Raw genomic sequence first — 15,903 nt, 5'->3', positions numbered from 1 at the left:
TAGGTATACCAGAAGAAGTAGAGAGAGAAAAGGGGATAGAAAATGTCTTTGAAGAAATAATTGCTGAAAACTTCCCCAAACTAGGGGAAGAAATGGCCTCTCAGACCACAGAGGTACACAGAACTCCCATGACAAGGGATCCAAGGAGGGCAACACCAAGACACATAATAATTAAAATAGCAAAGATCAAAGACAAGGACAAAGTATTAAAGGCAGCCAGAGAGAAAAAAAAGGTCACCTACAAAGGAAAACCCATCAGGCTATCATCAGACTTCTCAACAGAAACCCTACAGGCCAGAAGAGAATGGCATGATATACTTAATGCAATGAAACAGAAGGGCCTCGAACCAAGACTACTGTATCCAGCACGAATATCATTTAAATATGAAGGAGGGATTAAACAATTCCCAGACAAGCAAAAGTTGAGGGAATTTGCCTCCCACAAACCACCTCTACAGGGCATCCTACAGGGACTGCTCTAGATGGGAGCACTCCTAAAAAGAGCACAGAACAAAACACCCAACATATGAAGAAGGGAGGAGGAGGAATAAGAAGGGAGAGAAATAAAGAATCATCAGACTGTGTTTATAATAGCTCAACAAGCGAGTTAAGTTAGACAGTAAGATAGTAAAGAAGCTAACCCTAAACCTTTGGTAACGACAAACTTAAAGCCTGCAATGGCACTAAATTCATACCTTTCAATGATCACCCTAAATGTAAATGGACTGAATGCACCAATCAAAAGACACAGAGTAATAGAATGGATAAAAAAGCAAGATCCATCCATATGCTGCTTACAAGAGACTCACCTCAAACCCAAAGACGCGCACAGACTTAAAGTCAAGGGATGGAAAAAGATATTTCAAGCAAACAACAGAGAGAAGAAAGCAGGTGTTGCAATTCTGGTATCAGACAAAACAGACTTCAAAATAAAGAAAGTAACAAAAGACAAAGAAGGACATTACATAATGATAAAGGGCTCAGTCCATCAAGAGGATATAACAATTATAAATATATATGCACCCAATACAGGAGCACCAACATACCTGAAACAAATATTAACAGAACTAAAGAAGGAAATAGAATGCAATGCATTCATTCTAGGAGACTTCAACACACCACTCACTCCAAAGGACAGATCCACCAGAAAGAAAATAAGTAAGGACACAGAGGCACTGAACAACACACTAGAACAGATGGGCCTAATAGACATCTACAGAACTCTGCATCCAAAAGCAACAGGATACACATTCTTCTCAAGTGCACATGGAACATTCTCCAGAATAGACCACATACTAGGACACAAAAAGAGCCTCAGTAAATTCCAAAAGATTGAAACCCTACCAACCAACTTTTCAGACCACAAAGGCATTAAACTAGAAATAAACTGTTCAAAGAAAGCAAAAAGGCTCACAAACACATGGAGGCTAAACAACATGCTCCTAAATAATCAATGGATCAGTGACCAAATCAAAATGGAGATCCAGCAATATATGGAAACAAATGACAACAACAACACTAAGCCCCAACTTCTGTGGGACGCAGCAAAAGCAGTCTTAACAGGAAAGTATATAGCAATCCAAGCATATTTAAAAAAGGAAGAACAAGCCCAAATGAACGGTCTAATGTCACAATTATCGACATTGGAAAAAGAAGAACAAATGAGGCCTAAGGTCAGCAGAAGGAGGGACATAATAAAGATCAGAGAAGAAATAAATAAAATTGAGAAGAATAAAACAATAGCAAAAATCAATGAAACCAAGAGCTGGTTCTTCGAGAAAATAAACAAAATAGATAAGCCTCTAGCCAGACTTATTAAGAGGAAAAGAGAGTCAACACAAATCAACAGTATCAGAAACGAGAAAGGAAAAATCACGACGGACCCCGCAGAAATACAAAGAATTATTAGAGACTACTATGAAAACCTATATGCTAACAAGCTGGGAAACCTAGGAGAAATGGACAACTTCCTAGAAAAATACAACCTTCCAAGACTGACCCAAAAAGAAACAAAATTTAAACAGACCAATTACCAGCAAAGAAATTGAAGCGGTAATCAAAAAACTACCAAAGAACAAAACCCCCGGGCCAGATGGATTTACCTCGGAATTTTATCAGACATACAGGGAAGACATAATACCCATTCTCCTTAAAGTTTTCCAAGAAATAGAAGAGGAGGGGATACTCCCAAACTCATTCTATGAAGCTAACATCACCCTAATACCAAAACCAGGCAAAGACACCACCAAAAATGAAAACTACAGACCAATATCCCTGATGAACGTAGACGCAACAATACTCAACAAAATTTTAGCAAACCGAATTCAAAAATACATCAAAACGATCATACACCATGACCAAGTGGGATTCATCCCAGGGATGCAAGGATGGCACAACATTCGAAAGTCCATCAATATCATCCACCACATCAACAAAAAGAAAGACAAAAACCACATGATCATCTCCATAGATGCTGAAAAAGCATTTGACAAAGTTCAGCATCCATTCATGATAAAAACTCTCAGCAAAATGGGAATAGAGGGCAAGTACCTCAACATAATAAAGGCCATCTATGAAAAACCCACAGCCAACATTATGTTGAACAGTGAGAAGCTGAAAGCATTTCCGCTGAGATCGGGAACTAGACAGGGATGCCCACTCTCCCCACTGTTATTTAACATTGTACTAGAGGTCCTAGCCACGGCAATCAGACAAAACAAAAAAATACAAGGAATCCAGATTGGCAAAGAAGAAGTCAAACTGTCACTATTTGCAGATGACATGATACTGTACATAAAAAACCCTAAAGACTCCACCGCAAAACTACTAGAACTGATATCGGAATACAGCAAAGTTGCAGGATACAAAATCAACACACAGAAATCTGTGGCTTTCCTATATACTAACAATGAACCAACAGAAAGAGAAATCAGGAAAACGACTCCATTCACAATTGCATCAAAAAAATAAAATACCTAGGAATAAACCTAACCAAAGAAGTGAAAGACTTATACTCTGAAAACTACAAGTCACTCTTAAGAGAAATTAAAGGGGACACTAACAGATGGAAACGCATCCCATGCTCATGGCTAGGAAGAATTAATATCGTCAAAATGGCCATTGTGCCCAAAGCAATATAGAGATTTGATGCAATCCCTATGAAACTACCAGCAACATTCTTCAATGAACTGGAACAAATAATTCAAAAATTCATATGGAACCACCAAAGACCCCGAATAGCCAAAGCAATCCTGAGAAAGAAGAATAAAGTAGGTAGGGGGGATCTCACTCCCCAACTTCAAGCTCTATTATAAAGCCATAGTAATCAAGACAATTTGGTACTGGCACAAGAACAGAGCCACAGACCAATGGAACAGACTAGACAATCCAGACATTAACCCAGATGTATATGGTCAATTAATATTTGATAAAGGAGCCATGGACATACAATGGCGAAATGACAGTCTCTTCAACAGATGGTGCTGGCAAAACTGGACAGCTACATGTAGGAGAATGAAACTGGACCATTGTCTAACCCCATATACAAAAGTAAACTCAAAATGGATCAAAGACCTGAATGTAAGTCACGAAACCATTAAACTCTTGGAAGAAAACATAGGCAAAAACCTCTTAGACATAAACATGAGTGACCTCTTCTTGAACATATCTCCCCGGGCAAGGAAAACAACAGCAAAAATGAACAAGTGGGACTATATTAAGCTGAAAAGCTTCTGTACAGCAAAAGACACCATCAATAGAACAAAAAGGAACCCTACAGTATGGGAGAATATATTTGAAAATGACACATCCGATAAAGGCTTGACGTCCAGAATATATAAAGAGCTCACACGCCTCAACAAACAAAAAACAAATAACCCAATTAAAAAATGGGCAAAGGAACTGAACAGACGGTTCTCCAAAAAAGAAATACAGATGGCCAACAGACACATGAAAAGATGCTCCACATCGCTAATCATCAGAGAAATGCAAATTAAAACTACAATGAGGTATCACCTCACACCAGTAAGGATGGCTGCCATCCAAAAGACAAACAACAACAAATGTTGGCGAGGCTGTGGAGAAAGGGGAACCCTCCTACACTGCTGGTGGGAATGTAAACTTGTTCAACCATTGTGGAAAGCAGTATGGAGGTACATCAAAATGCTCAAAACAGACATACCATTTGACCCAGGAATTGCACTCCTAGGAATTTACCCTAAGAATGCAGCAATCAAGTATGAGAAAGACCAATGTACCCCTATGTTTATCGCAGCACTATTTACAATAGCCAAGAATTGGAAGCAACCTAAATGTCCATCGATAGATGAATGGATAAAGAAGATGTCGTACATATACACAATGGAATACTACTCAGCCATAAGAAAAGGGCAAATCCAACCATTTGCAGCAACATGGATGGAGCTGGAGGGTATTATGCTCAGTGAAACAAGCCAAGCAGAGAAAGAGAAATAACAAATGATTTCACTCATCTGTGGAATATAAGAACAAAGGAAAAACTGAAGGAACAAAACAGCAGCAGAATCACAGAACTCAAGAATGGACTAACAGGTACCAAAGGGAAAGGGACTGGGGAGGATGGGTGGGTAGGGAGGGATAAGGGGGTAGAAAAAGAGGGGTATTAAGATTAGCATCCATAGTGGGATGGGAGAAAGGGGAGGGCTGTACAACACAGAGAAGACAAGTAGTGATTCTACAACAGTTCGCTATGCTGATGGACAGTGACTGTAAAGGAGTATATAGGGGGGACCTGGTATAGGGGAGAGCCTAGTAAACAAAGTATTCGTCATGTAAGTGTAGATTAATGATAAAAAAAAAAAAAAAAGCAGTTCCTGTGTGGTGACCTCCAATGAGTTCTACACAATGATATAAAGGGCATATAAAAGTGCAGGCAAAGGGTCTGTTTGTGTTTATACAGAGGATCAAAGCCTAATTGGGCTACCCCGAAAATGAACTAAGATACGATATGAAAAAGAACTTCCAATATTAGCACTCTCAGGAAGACTCATGACAGAAGATGATAAGCAAAAAAAAAAAAAAAACCCCAACAAAGATCCACGCACTGCCACAGGTGTAGATGCACTCATCCCACCAGTTCCTGGACTTGCCATGGGAATGAGGAAGGAGATATCTAACCTGGCCTGTGCATACAGTAAAACAACAAATTTGACTGGATCTATACTGTTGGAACTCAACCAAGAATTAGGGGAAGTGCAAATTGTAGCACTCCAAAATCTTACAACCACAAACTATTTACTGTTAAAAGAACATATGGGATGTGAACAGTCCCCAGGAATGGGTTGTTCTAATTTATCTGAATTCTCTCAGACTGTTCAAGTTCAGTTGGACAATATCCACCATATCATAGATAAGTTTTCACAAATGCCTAAGGTGCCTAACTGGTTTTCTTGGTTTCACTGGAGATGGCTGGTAATTACAGGTATGCTTTGGTTAGGTAACTATATTCCTATTATGTTAATGTGTGTGCACAATTTAAGTAGTAGCTTAAAACCTATCCATGCTGAAGTTACTCTACAAGAAGATATGTCAAAGAAATAATCAATCTTCCCATGTTTTCTTCCGCCTGCTACTTCTATAGCTTTTCTTCTTCCTACCTAATCACAACCTTTAAATAGAACTCGTGCCACATGTCGAATTTACCGAGTATCATAATTCTTCCAAGTGGTAAAGACACCTCAAGACAAATGCTGGGCATAGAAGCCACAGGGCATAAATATGCAAAGAAGTAAAAAGCTAACCTTTTCAAACAATAAGGCTTCCCTCTCACTTACCAACTTAACATTTCCCTGTATGGCCCCGGAAGATGACTGGTTAGCCAGAGACGGGTAAGATTCCTCAAGGGAGGAACAACCTAAGACAGGCACAGTCGCAGGGGGGTCATCAGGTGAGAAAATGGGGAGCAGCAGAGGTGAGGCTTAGAACCTCCCCCTTCATGTTCTGAGAGAAATCTTCTGCATACGTGGATGTTTATTGCCCTTGTCTAGCTCGGATTAACACATAGTCTACAGGCACACACCTGATCATCTACATTTGCTCTCTTACAACACTAAACTCTGTTTTCTACCTTTATCTCGTATCTACCTACCACTTCAGCATTTTATTAAAAATAATAATAATAGAGAAATGTGGTATCCACATATAAATCAAGTTTAAAAATCAAATGAATATTCATATTTGAACTGACTGTTTATAGTTCATAATGCATGAACAAAACCGAAAGCTTCTGTGATGACTGCCCTTGCACTGTTCACCATGTAACTTATTCACTATGTAAGAATTTGTACTCCATGTAAGAATTTGTTCGTTATGCATCAGAAGATTGGAGACTGACGAAAATTAGGCTTGGGGTGGATTAATGATTGTGCATTGAGTATTGACCCCCCTATACAGAAATTTATTGTTGTTAACAACTATTTGATCAATAAATATGAGAGATGCCCTCACAAAAAAAAAATATATATATATATATATATATATATATATATATATATATATATATATATAAACAGACTTCCAATTGTAAAATAAATAAGTAACCGGGATGTAATGTATAGCATAAGGAATATAGTCAAAATATTGTAACAACTTGGTATGGTGATAGCTGGTACCTAGAATTATCATGTATATAAATGTTGAATCACTGTGTTGTACACCTGAAACTAATGTAATGTAATACTGTGTGTCAACTACCCTTCAATAAAAAATAAAAAAAAAAAAAGTAAGTGAAAGTTTGATGAGAAACAAAATATTTGTCACCTCAAAATAGCTCCCCACTTTTAAAAAATGTTTATCATTTATTTGAAAACTAAAATAATAATCACATACTGAAAAAACATTTTAATTTAAATATTGGTGGGAATATTTAATAAAAATCGGTGAGAAGTGTGACATGGCTTAACATTTTTACCAACCTTATTACTATGGGATTAATAGAAGCAGCTGGATTTCCACAGCTGCTTGTGTATTTCCTCTGATGTGACATGTTGGTTTGGTTGAAGTGTGTAAAGAAAATGTGCCCTCACGTGGGTATGCAGTTAAGAAATGAAAGGATATTTTAACTGCCCTTTTAGATAATGGTGGATATTTTTCCTGACACTATAGCAAAATTGAACAGTTTCTTAAAGGTTCTCTAAAAGGTTTTTTATGGAATAAAAACCTGTCTCAATGAACTTTTCATCCTCTGTTAAATTCCATTTGATTATCTTGTGGAGTTTTTTTATTTGACTTTACATCTGGTATATGTGTTATAATTAATGGATCATTTTGGTACATTATTATTAACTAAAGTCCATAGTTTACATTAAGATTTACTCTTTATGTTACACAGTTCTATGGGTTTTGACAAATGTATGTCATGTATCCAGCCTTATAGCGTCATGCAGGATAATTTCACTGTCAAAAAAAACCCCTGTGCCTCATGCATTCATCTCACCCCCACCACTGTTCCTCAGGATCCCTGGCAACTACTGAATTTCTTACTGTGTCAGTAATTTTCTCTTTTCCAGAATGTCACAGTCGTACCTAATAGTGATTAGATTTTTCAGACTGGCATCTTTCTCTTACCAATACACGTGTTAAGCTCCCTTTATTTCTGGATAGTTTGTTTCTTCTTATCACTGAATGATATTCCACGTCTCCACAATGTGTTTATCCCTCCACAGATGGAGGACATCTTGGCTGCTGCCAGCTTTTGGCAATTAGGAATAAAACTGCTATAAACATGTGCACATATAAACAATTTTGTGTGTACAGAAGTTTTCAACCCAATTGGGTGCATACCTAGGCACATAACTGCTGGACAGTTCATAAGACTATTTGGCTTCATAACAAACGGCCAGACCACCTTCCCAGTGCCATTTTGCATTCCCACCAGGAATGAACCAGAGTTGCTGTTGCTCCACATTCTGTACAGCACTTGGTATTGTCAGTCTGGGAATTTTAGCCATTTTAGTAAGTGTATAGTGGTACTCATTACTGTTTTTACCTGCAGCTCCCTAAGGACATGTGGTGTTGCGCATCTTTCATGGGCCTCCTTGCCGTCTGCCTATCTCCTTGTTGATTTCCAGTTTGCTCAACTTTTTTCGTGTTGTGAGAGCCAGTGACAACCGCCAAGCCCTCTGCATGACAGAACTCCCCGTCTACTTTCCAGTAAGTACAAAACTGATAAATTGACTTATAATGAACAATCCTGGTGAGCACTCTCTTAAGTGAATGATAAAATTCAGCATCTCCAGTTATGAAAAAGATTGGCATCATGTGCCCACTGATAATATGCACTGAGAACACAGCATCGCTTCTGTAATATTCTGTCAAAAATGCATAACCCAATGTCATTTGAGAAGCAAAATGCCAGTCCAAATTAAGATAATTCTACATAGTAACTGACCTATATTCTTCAAAACTGTCATGGTCATAAAAGGCAAGACAAAGCCGAGAAATTCCTTCAGTGCTGTGTGTGAACCGACACTGAATCCTAGACCATAAAGAAATGGATGGTGTGAAGATATTGATGGAGTGATTGGAGATACTTGAATAGGGTCTATGTACTGTATTGCAATAGTGAATCAACATTTATTTGCTGATTTTGATGGATATATGTAGAATAGTGTCTTTGTTTTTAGGAAATTTACCGTTATGAATGTAGCATATCATGTCAGAAACTTACTTTCCTATAGCTCAAAAAAATATAATATTTATATAGAGGATATGATAAGACAAATGTGGCAAACTATTACCAGGAAATCTGGGTGCAGCGTCATAAAAGATCATACAAGGTCATACAAGGTGACCTGACATATAATGAACACTTGGGCAAAGTTATGTTTAGAATGCACACAAAAACTATTTGTTACACCATTAAAAATAATACATAATTTCAAAGATGCTGAAATTTCTGCATCCACAGAGGGCATATATCTAGGATAGAAGACACTTTTATTTAACAATAAACAAAGAAAGCACACTTTAATGGGTTTTCTCGGCAAGTCTAGTTTCTGCATATAACATAAAAAGTCATTTCCATTATGGATAGGGAAATATTTAGCGATTGTATTGCCTTTAGGAATATGCTTATTTTATATGAATTTCTGAAGTGTCTCTGCGTCTCCCTGTGCACACATCCCACGCAGTCTTGTGTATCCTGGCCCAGGCGCTCTGTTCCATGGGTAGGAAGACTGCCAGGACAGTGATAAGGTGTGTTGTCACTTCACTGGTGGCCAACCTCAGACAGGACTAGATTTGGAATACTAACCCACCCGTAGCACTGTCTGTAGGACTCGGAGTGCCAGGGACACAAGGACACTGTGCTGGGACATTTCATAAAGTTTACCGAAGGTCACCGTCTAGTATGTTTTGTCACTTGCTCGGATTAATGATATTTTGTAGTGCAGAATTTCAAACGTATATGAGAGGGAGCCATCTGGTCTGAGAAGGGACGCAGAGGAGGCCCCGTGGGCGCCCAGCACTGAGGGACGCAGGAAAAACTGGGGTCGCCAGGAGAGAATGTGAAGGCAAAGGGGGCGGGTTCTTCAACCTCGAAATGGGCGGCACAGGAGCACGCTTGCTAATGTGACAGGGACAAGCACCCTGTGCATCCTTGGTGGGGGGGTTTCCGGTCCTCCTGGTGGCCTGACGTTGTCAGGGTTCTGCTCCTTCAGGCAGCACAGGATGGGGAATCTGCTTAGGTGCTGTTTGTTTGTTTGGTCTCGGTGCTGTTGTGCAAGAAGCAGTGAGATAAAAGGGAACAAACAACGGTCGTGGATCCGACGCACCTAAGGCAGGAAGTCCCCCAGCCCAGAGGACGCTGTCTCCCGGCCACAAGCTGGGAGGGACACTGGCACTGCAGAGAGGCCTGAGGGGCGATGGTCTCCCTGAGACCAGGCCAATGACGGGAGGTGCTGTCACAGAGCTGGGCCCCCGCACAGCCCTGGGGTGGGGGGTCCACACACTGGAAGACTCTTGGAGGTCCCCACTCTGGCCACCCCCCTCTCTGGGCCTTTCAGACCCTTCACCCGCCATGTGCAGCGGCGGGCTTCGCATGTCTGCTCCACTCAGTTTGGCCCTTTGATTCCCGAGCTTCTGAGAGCCGCCCTGGCAGTAGTTCAGCACCGTCTCCCAGGGGCCTTTTCAGATATCATAACCTGGGTTACAAGAGAGCCTGTTAGACCGGCAGCTCTCATTTCTCCAATGATGCATCCCAACCCCTCGACCCGGCAGCCCTGGGATCGAGTCCCACATATACTATTCTGTTCGTGCGGCGGGGCTCCTGCGACTCCTACCACACCGAGCGCCTTCACACCTTCCTCAGCCCAGGACTGTGTCACTACATGGCCCTAGTCATGGGTCTGGGCACCAGGAAGGGAGCTGGGAGCAGATCCCGGGGGGGGCACGTGCAGGCTTGCAGGGCAGAGTGTTCTGGGTCACCCATCTTCAGGTCAGGCGGGGCGGGGGCAGGAAGGGAGGTCTCCCACAGGCCCAGGGCGGGGAGGGGCAGGGCGGGGGTGGCCCAGGTTATAAGCCTCTCTGGTGGACTGACCCACATGGCACATCTGGGTCTGAGGATTCCTGCTCCCGACCTCAGCTCTAGTCTTGGTGGAACAGACGTGTATAGGCCGAGACTTCAGACTTCTCTGGATTTCAGCCTCCCTTATAATTAAGCCCGGGGCCTAATGCCAGATTTCCGTGCAGGAGACATAAGTGTGTATGTGATGCCAAAGGATCTTTGATTTTCACACTTTGCACTAAATATTTACTATCTATCAAACATCTGATTTTTAGAAGATTTACATCAGGCTAATGCAGAACTCTCATTCATCTGAAAAAGCAAACAAAAAATGTTTTTTTCTCAAAAGAGTGAGAGTCATTAATAGAAATATATTCAAAGACTTGAATATTCACATGAATCAAGTATGCATGGGGAGATGGTGACAGAGTGATCTATAAGGAGCCATAGACTTCCTTTCAAGAAGTTTTACATCTGAGAATAACAGTAAAGTGAAACAACTTAAAGTTTCCCAAAGTATCAGTTTTATACCTTAATGAGATGATTCTAAGTCAGACATTTTTTAATCTTCATTAACATTTAAAAATTACTGACTGTTGAATACATTGTTTTAGTGAAAACTGCAAATTATGACAACTACTCTGTAAACTTTTTTTTGGTGAATTAAAGATCTGTAAAGTGTGTCACCCATGCTATCACAGTTTTTCCACGTATGTTGGAGCAAATCAGGTAGATTTCTGTATGTCTGTATGAACTTGGAACTGAATAGCACAAGCCCACACCTAATGCATCTTTCTCTTTATGGAAGAGCAACAGTGACAAGTTTCTCCTCCATGATTGTCGAAGTTCCATGGAAACTTCCAGCAGTGGGGCTGCATGACAGTGTGATTTACAAGAGTCATTTATATCAAACCTGATTCAGCAACTTTCTGGTAAATTTAGGTGATGGGTACATTATGTAAAACATTGTATGTATGTGTGTGTATTCATATGTATATTCATATCTATAGATATAGATGATAGATAGATAGATGATAGACAGATAGATAGACAGACAGATGTTCCATATCAGCCCTGATTTATTTATCATCTCTGTATTACTTTAGTTTTGCAGTGTAAGGTTGTGGTAAAATTTCCTGTTTAATCTTCATGTAAACCATGTGATATGAACTAATGTATTTCTGACTTTTATGTGTGGCTGTTAGAAATATTTCATAAAATACAATATAAGTGAGGAGGGGGCGGAAGATGGCGGCGTGAGTAGAGCAGCGGAAATCTCCTCCCAAAACAACATATATCTATGAAAATATAACAAAGACAACCCTTCCTAGAATAAAGACCAGAGGACACAGGACAATATCCAGACCACATCCACACCTGAGAGAACCCAGCACCTCGCGAAGGGGGTAAGATACAAGCCCCGGCCCCGCGGGAGCCGAGCGCCCCTCCCCCCAGCTCCCGGCGGGAGAAGAGCAGGCAGAGCGGGAGGGAGACGGAGCCCAGGGCTGCCGAACACCCAGCCCCAGCCATCCGGGCCAGAGTGCAGGGCCCTCGATACTGGGAAAACAGGGCAGCAAGAACAGTGAGCAGGCACTGGAGGCTGGGCGCCAGAGGACATAAGAAAAGCGCGCGACCATTTTTTTTTTTTTTTTTGCTTTTTTGCTGCTTTGTTTTGGCGAGCGCTTTTTGGAAGTCTTAAAGGGACAGGGACCCCAATATTAGGGAAACAGGGCAGAAAGACCGGTGAGCAGAGGCCTGAGGCTGGCACCGGAGAATAAAGAAAAACGAACGACCACCTTTTTTTTTTTAATAAAAAATTTTTTTTTTTAATTAAAAAAATTTTTTTTTTCTTGTTTTTTTTTTGGTGGTCGTTGTTTTGTTTTGGCGGGTGCTTTTTGGAAGTCTTAAAGGGGCAGGGCGGGTCACTTAATCCAGAGGTAGGGAACCCGGGATCTCTGGGCACCCTAACCCCTGGGCTGCAGGGAGCAGGGAGGCCCCTTACGGAGATAAATAGCCTCCCAGCCGCTCCTGCTCCCACGCGACTCCACCATTTTGGAGCAGCTGCCCGAGCCAGGCCACGCCCACAGCAACAGCGGAGATTAACTCCATAGCAGCCGGGCAGGAAGCAGAAACCCTGTCTGCGCGCAGCTGCGCAGCACAAGCCACTAGAGGCCGCTGTTCTCCCAGGAGAGGAGGGCCACAAACCAACAAGAAAGGAAGTCCTTCCAGCCGTCACTCGTCCCAGTTCTGAAGACTATTCCTATCACCATGAAAAGGCAAAGCTACAGGCAGACAAAGATCACAGATACAACACCAGAGAAGGAGACAGACCTAACCAGTCTTCCTGACAAAGAATTCAAAATAAGAATCATAAACATGCTGACAGAGATGCAGAGAAATACGCAAGAAAAATGGGATGAAGTCCGGAAAGAGATCACAGATGCCAGAAAGGAGATCGCAGAAATGAAACAAACTCTGGAAGGGTTTATAAGCAGAATGGATAGAATGCAAGAGGCCATTGATGGAATTGAAATCAGAGAACAGGAACGCATAGAAGCTGACATAGAGAGAGACAAAAGGATCTCCAGGAATGAAACAATATTAAGAGAACTGTGTGACCAATCTAAAAGGAGCAATATCCGTATTATAGGGGTCCCAGAAGAAGAAGAGAGAGGCAAAGAGATGGAAAGTATCTTGGAAGAAATAATTGCTGAAAACTTCCCCACACTGGGGGAGGAAGTAATCAAACAGACCACGGAAATACACAGAACCCCCAACAGAAAGGATCCAAGAAGGGCAACACCAAGACACATAATAATTAAAATGGCAAAGATCAAGGACAAGGAAAGAGTGTTAAAGGCAGCTAGAGAGAAAAAGGTCACCTATAAAGGGAAACCCATCAGGCTAACGTCAGATTTCTCAACAGAAACCCTACAGGCCAGAAGAGAATGGCATGATATATTTAATACAATGAAACAGAAGGGCCTTGAACCAAGGATACTGTATCCAGCACGACTATCATTCAAATATGACGGAGGGATTAAACAATTCCCAGACAAACAAAAGCTGAGGGAATTTGCTTTCCACAAACCACCTCTACAGAACATCTTACAGGGACTGCTCTAGATGGGAGCACTCCTAGAAAGAGCACAGCACAAAACACCCAACATATGAAGAATCGAGGAGGAGGAACAAGAAGGGAGAGAAGAAAAGAATCTCCAGACAGTGTATATAACAGCTCAATAAGCGAGCTAAGTTAGGCAGTAAGATACTAAAGAGGCTAACCTTGAACCTTTGGTAACCACGAATTTAAAGCCTGCAATGGCAATAAGTACATATCTTTCAATAGTCACCCTAAATGTTAATGGGTTGAATGCACCAATCAAAAGACACAGAGTAACAGAATGGATAAAAAAGCAAGACCCATCTATATGCTGCTTACAAGAAACTCACCTCAAACCCAAAGACATGTACAGACTAAAAGTCAAGGGATGGAAAAACATATTTCAAGCAAACAACAGTGAGAAGAAAGCAGGGGTTGCAGTACTAATATCAGACAAAATAGACTTCAAAACAAAGAAAGTAACAAGAGATAAAGAAGGACACTACATAATGATAAAGGGCTCAGTCAAACAAGAGGATATAACCATTCTAAATATATATGCACCCAACACAGGAGCACCAGCATATGTGAAACAAATACTAACAGAACTAAAGGGGGATATAGACTGCAATGCATTCATTCTAGGAGACTTCAACACACCACTCACCCCAAAGGATAGATCCACTGGGCAGAAAATAAGTAAGGACACGGAAGCACTGAACAACACAGTAGAGCAGATGGACCTAATAGACATCTATAGAACTCTACATCCAAAAGCAGCGGGATATACATTCTTCTCAAGTGCACATGGAACATTCTCCAGAATAGATCACATACTAGGCCACAAAAAGAGCCTCAGAAAATTCCAAAAGATTGAAATCCTACCAACCAACTTTTCAGACCACAAAGGCATAAAACTAGAAATAAACTGTACAAAGAAAGCAAAGAGGCTCACAAACACATGGAGGCTTAACAACACGCTCCTAAATAATCAATGGATCAATGACCAAATCAAAATGGAGATCCAGCAATATATGGAAACAAATGACAACAACAACACTAAGCCCCAACTTCTGTGGGACACAGCAAAAGCAGTCTTAAGAGGAAAGTATATAGCAATCCAAGCATATTTAAAAAAGGAAGAGCAATCGCAAATGAATGGTCTAATGTCACAATTATCGAAATTGGAAAAAGAAGAACAGATGAAGCCTAAGGTCAGCAGAAGGAGGGACATAATAAAGATCAGAGAAGAAATAAATAAAATTGAGAAGAATAAAACAATAGCAAAAATCAATGAAACCAAGAGCTGGTTCTTCGAGAAAATAAACAAAATAGATAAGCCTCTAGCCAGACTTATTAAGAAGAAAAGAGAATCAACACAAATCAACAGTATCAGAAACGAGAAAGGAAAAATCACGACGGACCCCACGGAAATGCAAAGAATTATTGGAGAATACTATGAAAACCTATATGCTAACAAGCTGGGAAACCTAGGAGAAATGGACAACTTCCTAGAAAAATATAACCTTCCAAGATTGACCCAGGAAGAAACAGAAAATCTAAACAGACCAATTACCAGCAACGAAATTGAAGAGGTAATCAAAAAACTACCAAAGAACAAAACCCCCGGGCCAGATGGATTTACCTCGGAATTTTATCAGACATACAGGGAAGACATAATACCCATTCTCCTTAAAGTTTTCCAAAAAATAGAGGAGGAGGGGATACTCCCAAACTCATTCTATGAAGCTAACATCACCCTAATACCAAAACCAGGCAAAGACCCCACCAAAAAAGAAAACTACAGACCAATATCCCTGATGAACGTAGATGCAAAAATACTCAACAAAATATTAGCAAACCGAATTCAAAAATACATCAAAAGGATCATACACCATGACCAAGTGGGATTCATTCCAGGGATGCAAGGATGGTACAACATTCGAAAGTCCATCAACATCATCCACCACATCAACAAAAAGAAAGACAAAAACCACATGATCATCTCCATAGATGCTGAAAAAGCATTTGACAAAGTTCAACATCCATTCATGTTAAAAACTCTCAGCAAAATGGGAATAGAGGGCAAGTACCTCAACATAATAAAGGCCATCTATGATAAACCCACAGCCAACATTATATTGAACAGCGAGAAGCTGAAAGCATTTCCTCTGAGATCGGGAACTAGACAGGGATGCCCACTCTCTCCACTGTTATTTAACATAGTACTGGAGGTCCTAGCCACGGCAATCAGACAAAA

The sequence above is a fragment of the Manis pentadactyla genome, chromosome 2 (genome assembly GCF_030020395.1).
Source record: "Manis pentadactyla isolate mManPen7 chromosome 2, mManPen7.hap1, whole genome shotgun sequence".
NCBI lineage: Eukaryota > Metazoa > Chordata > Mammalia > Pholidota > Manidae > Manis > Manis pentadactyla.
Note: the sequence above shows the minus strand (reverse complement) of the source record.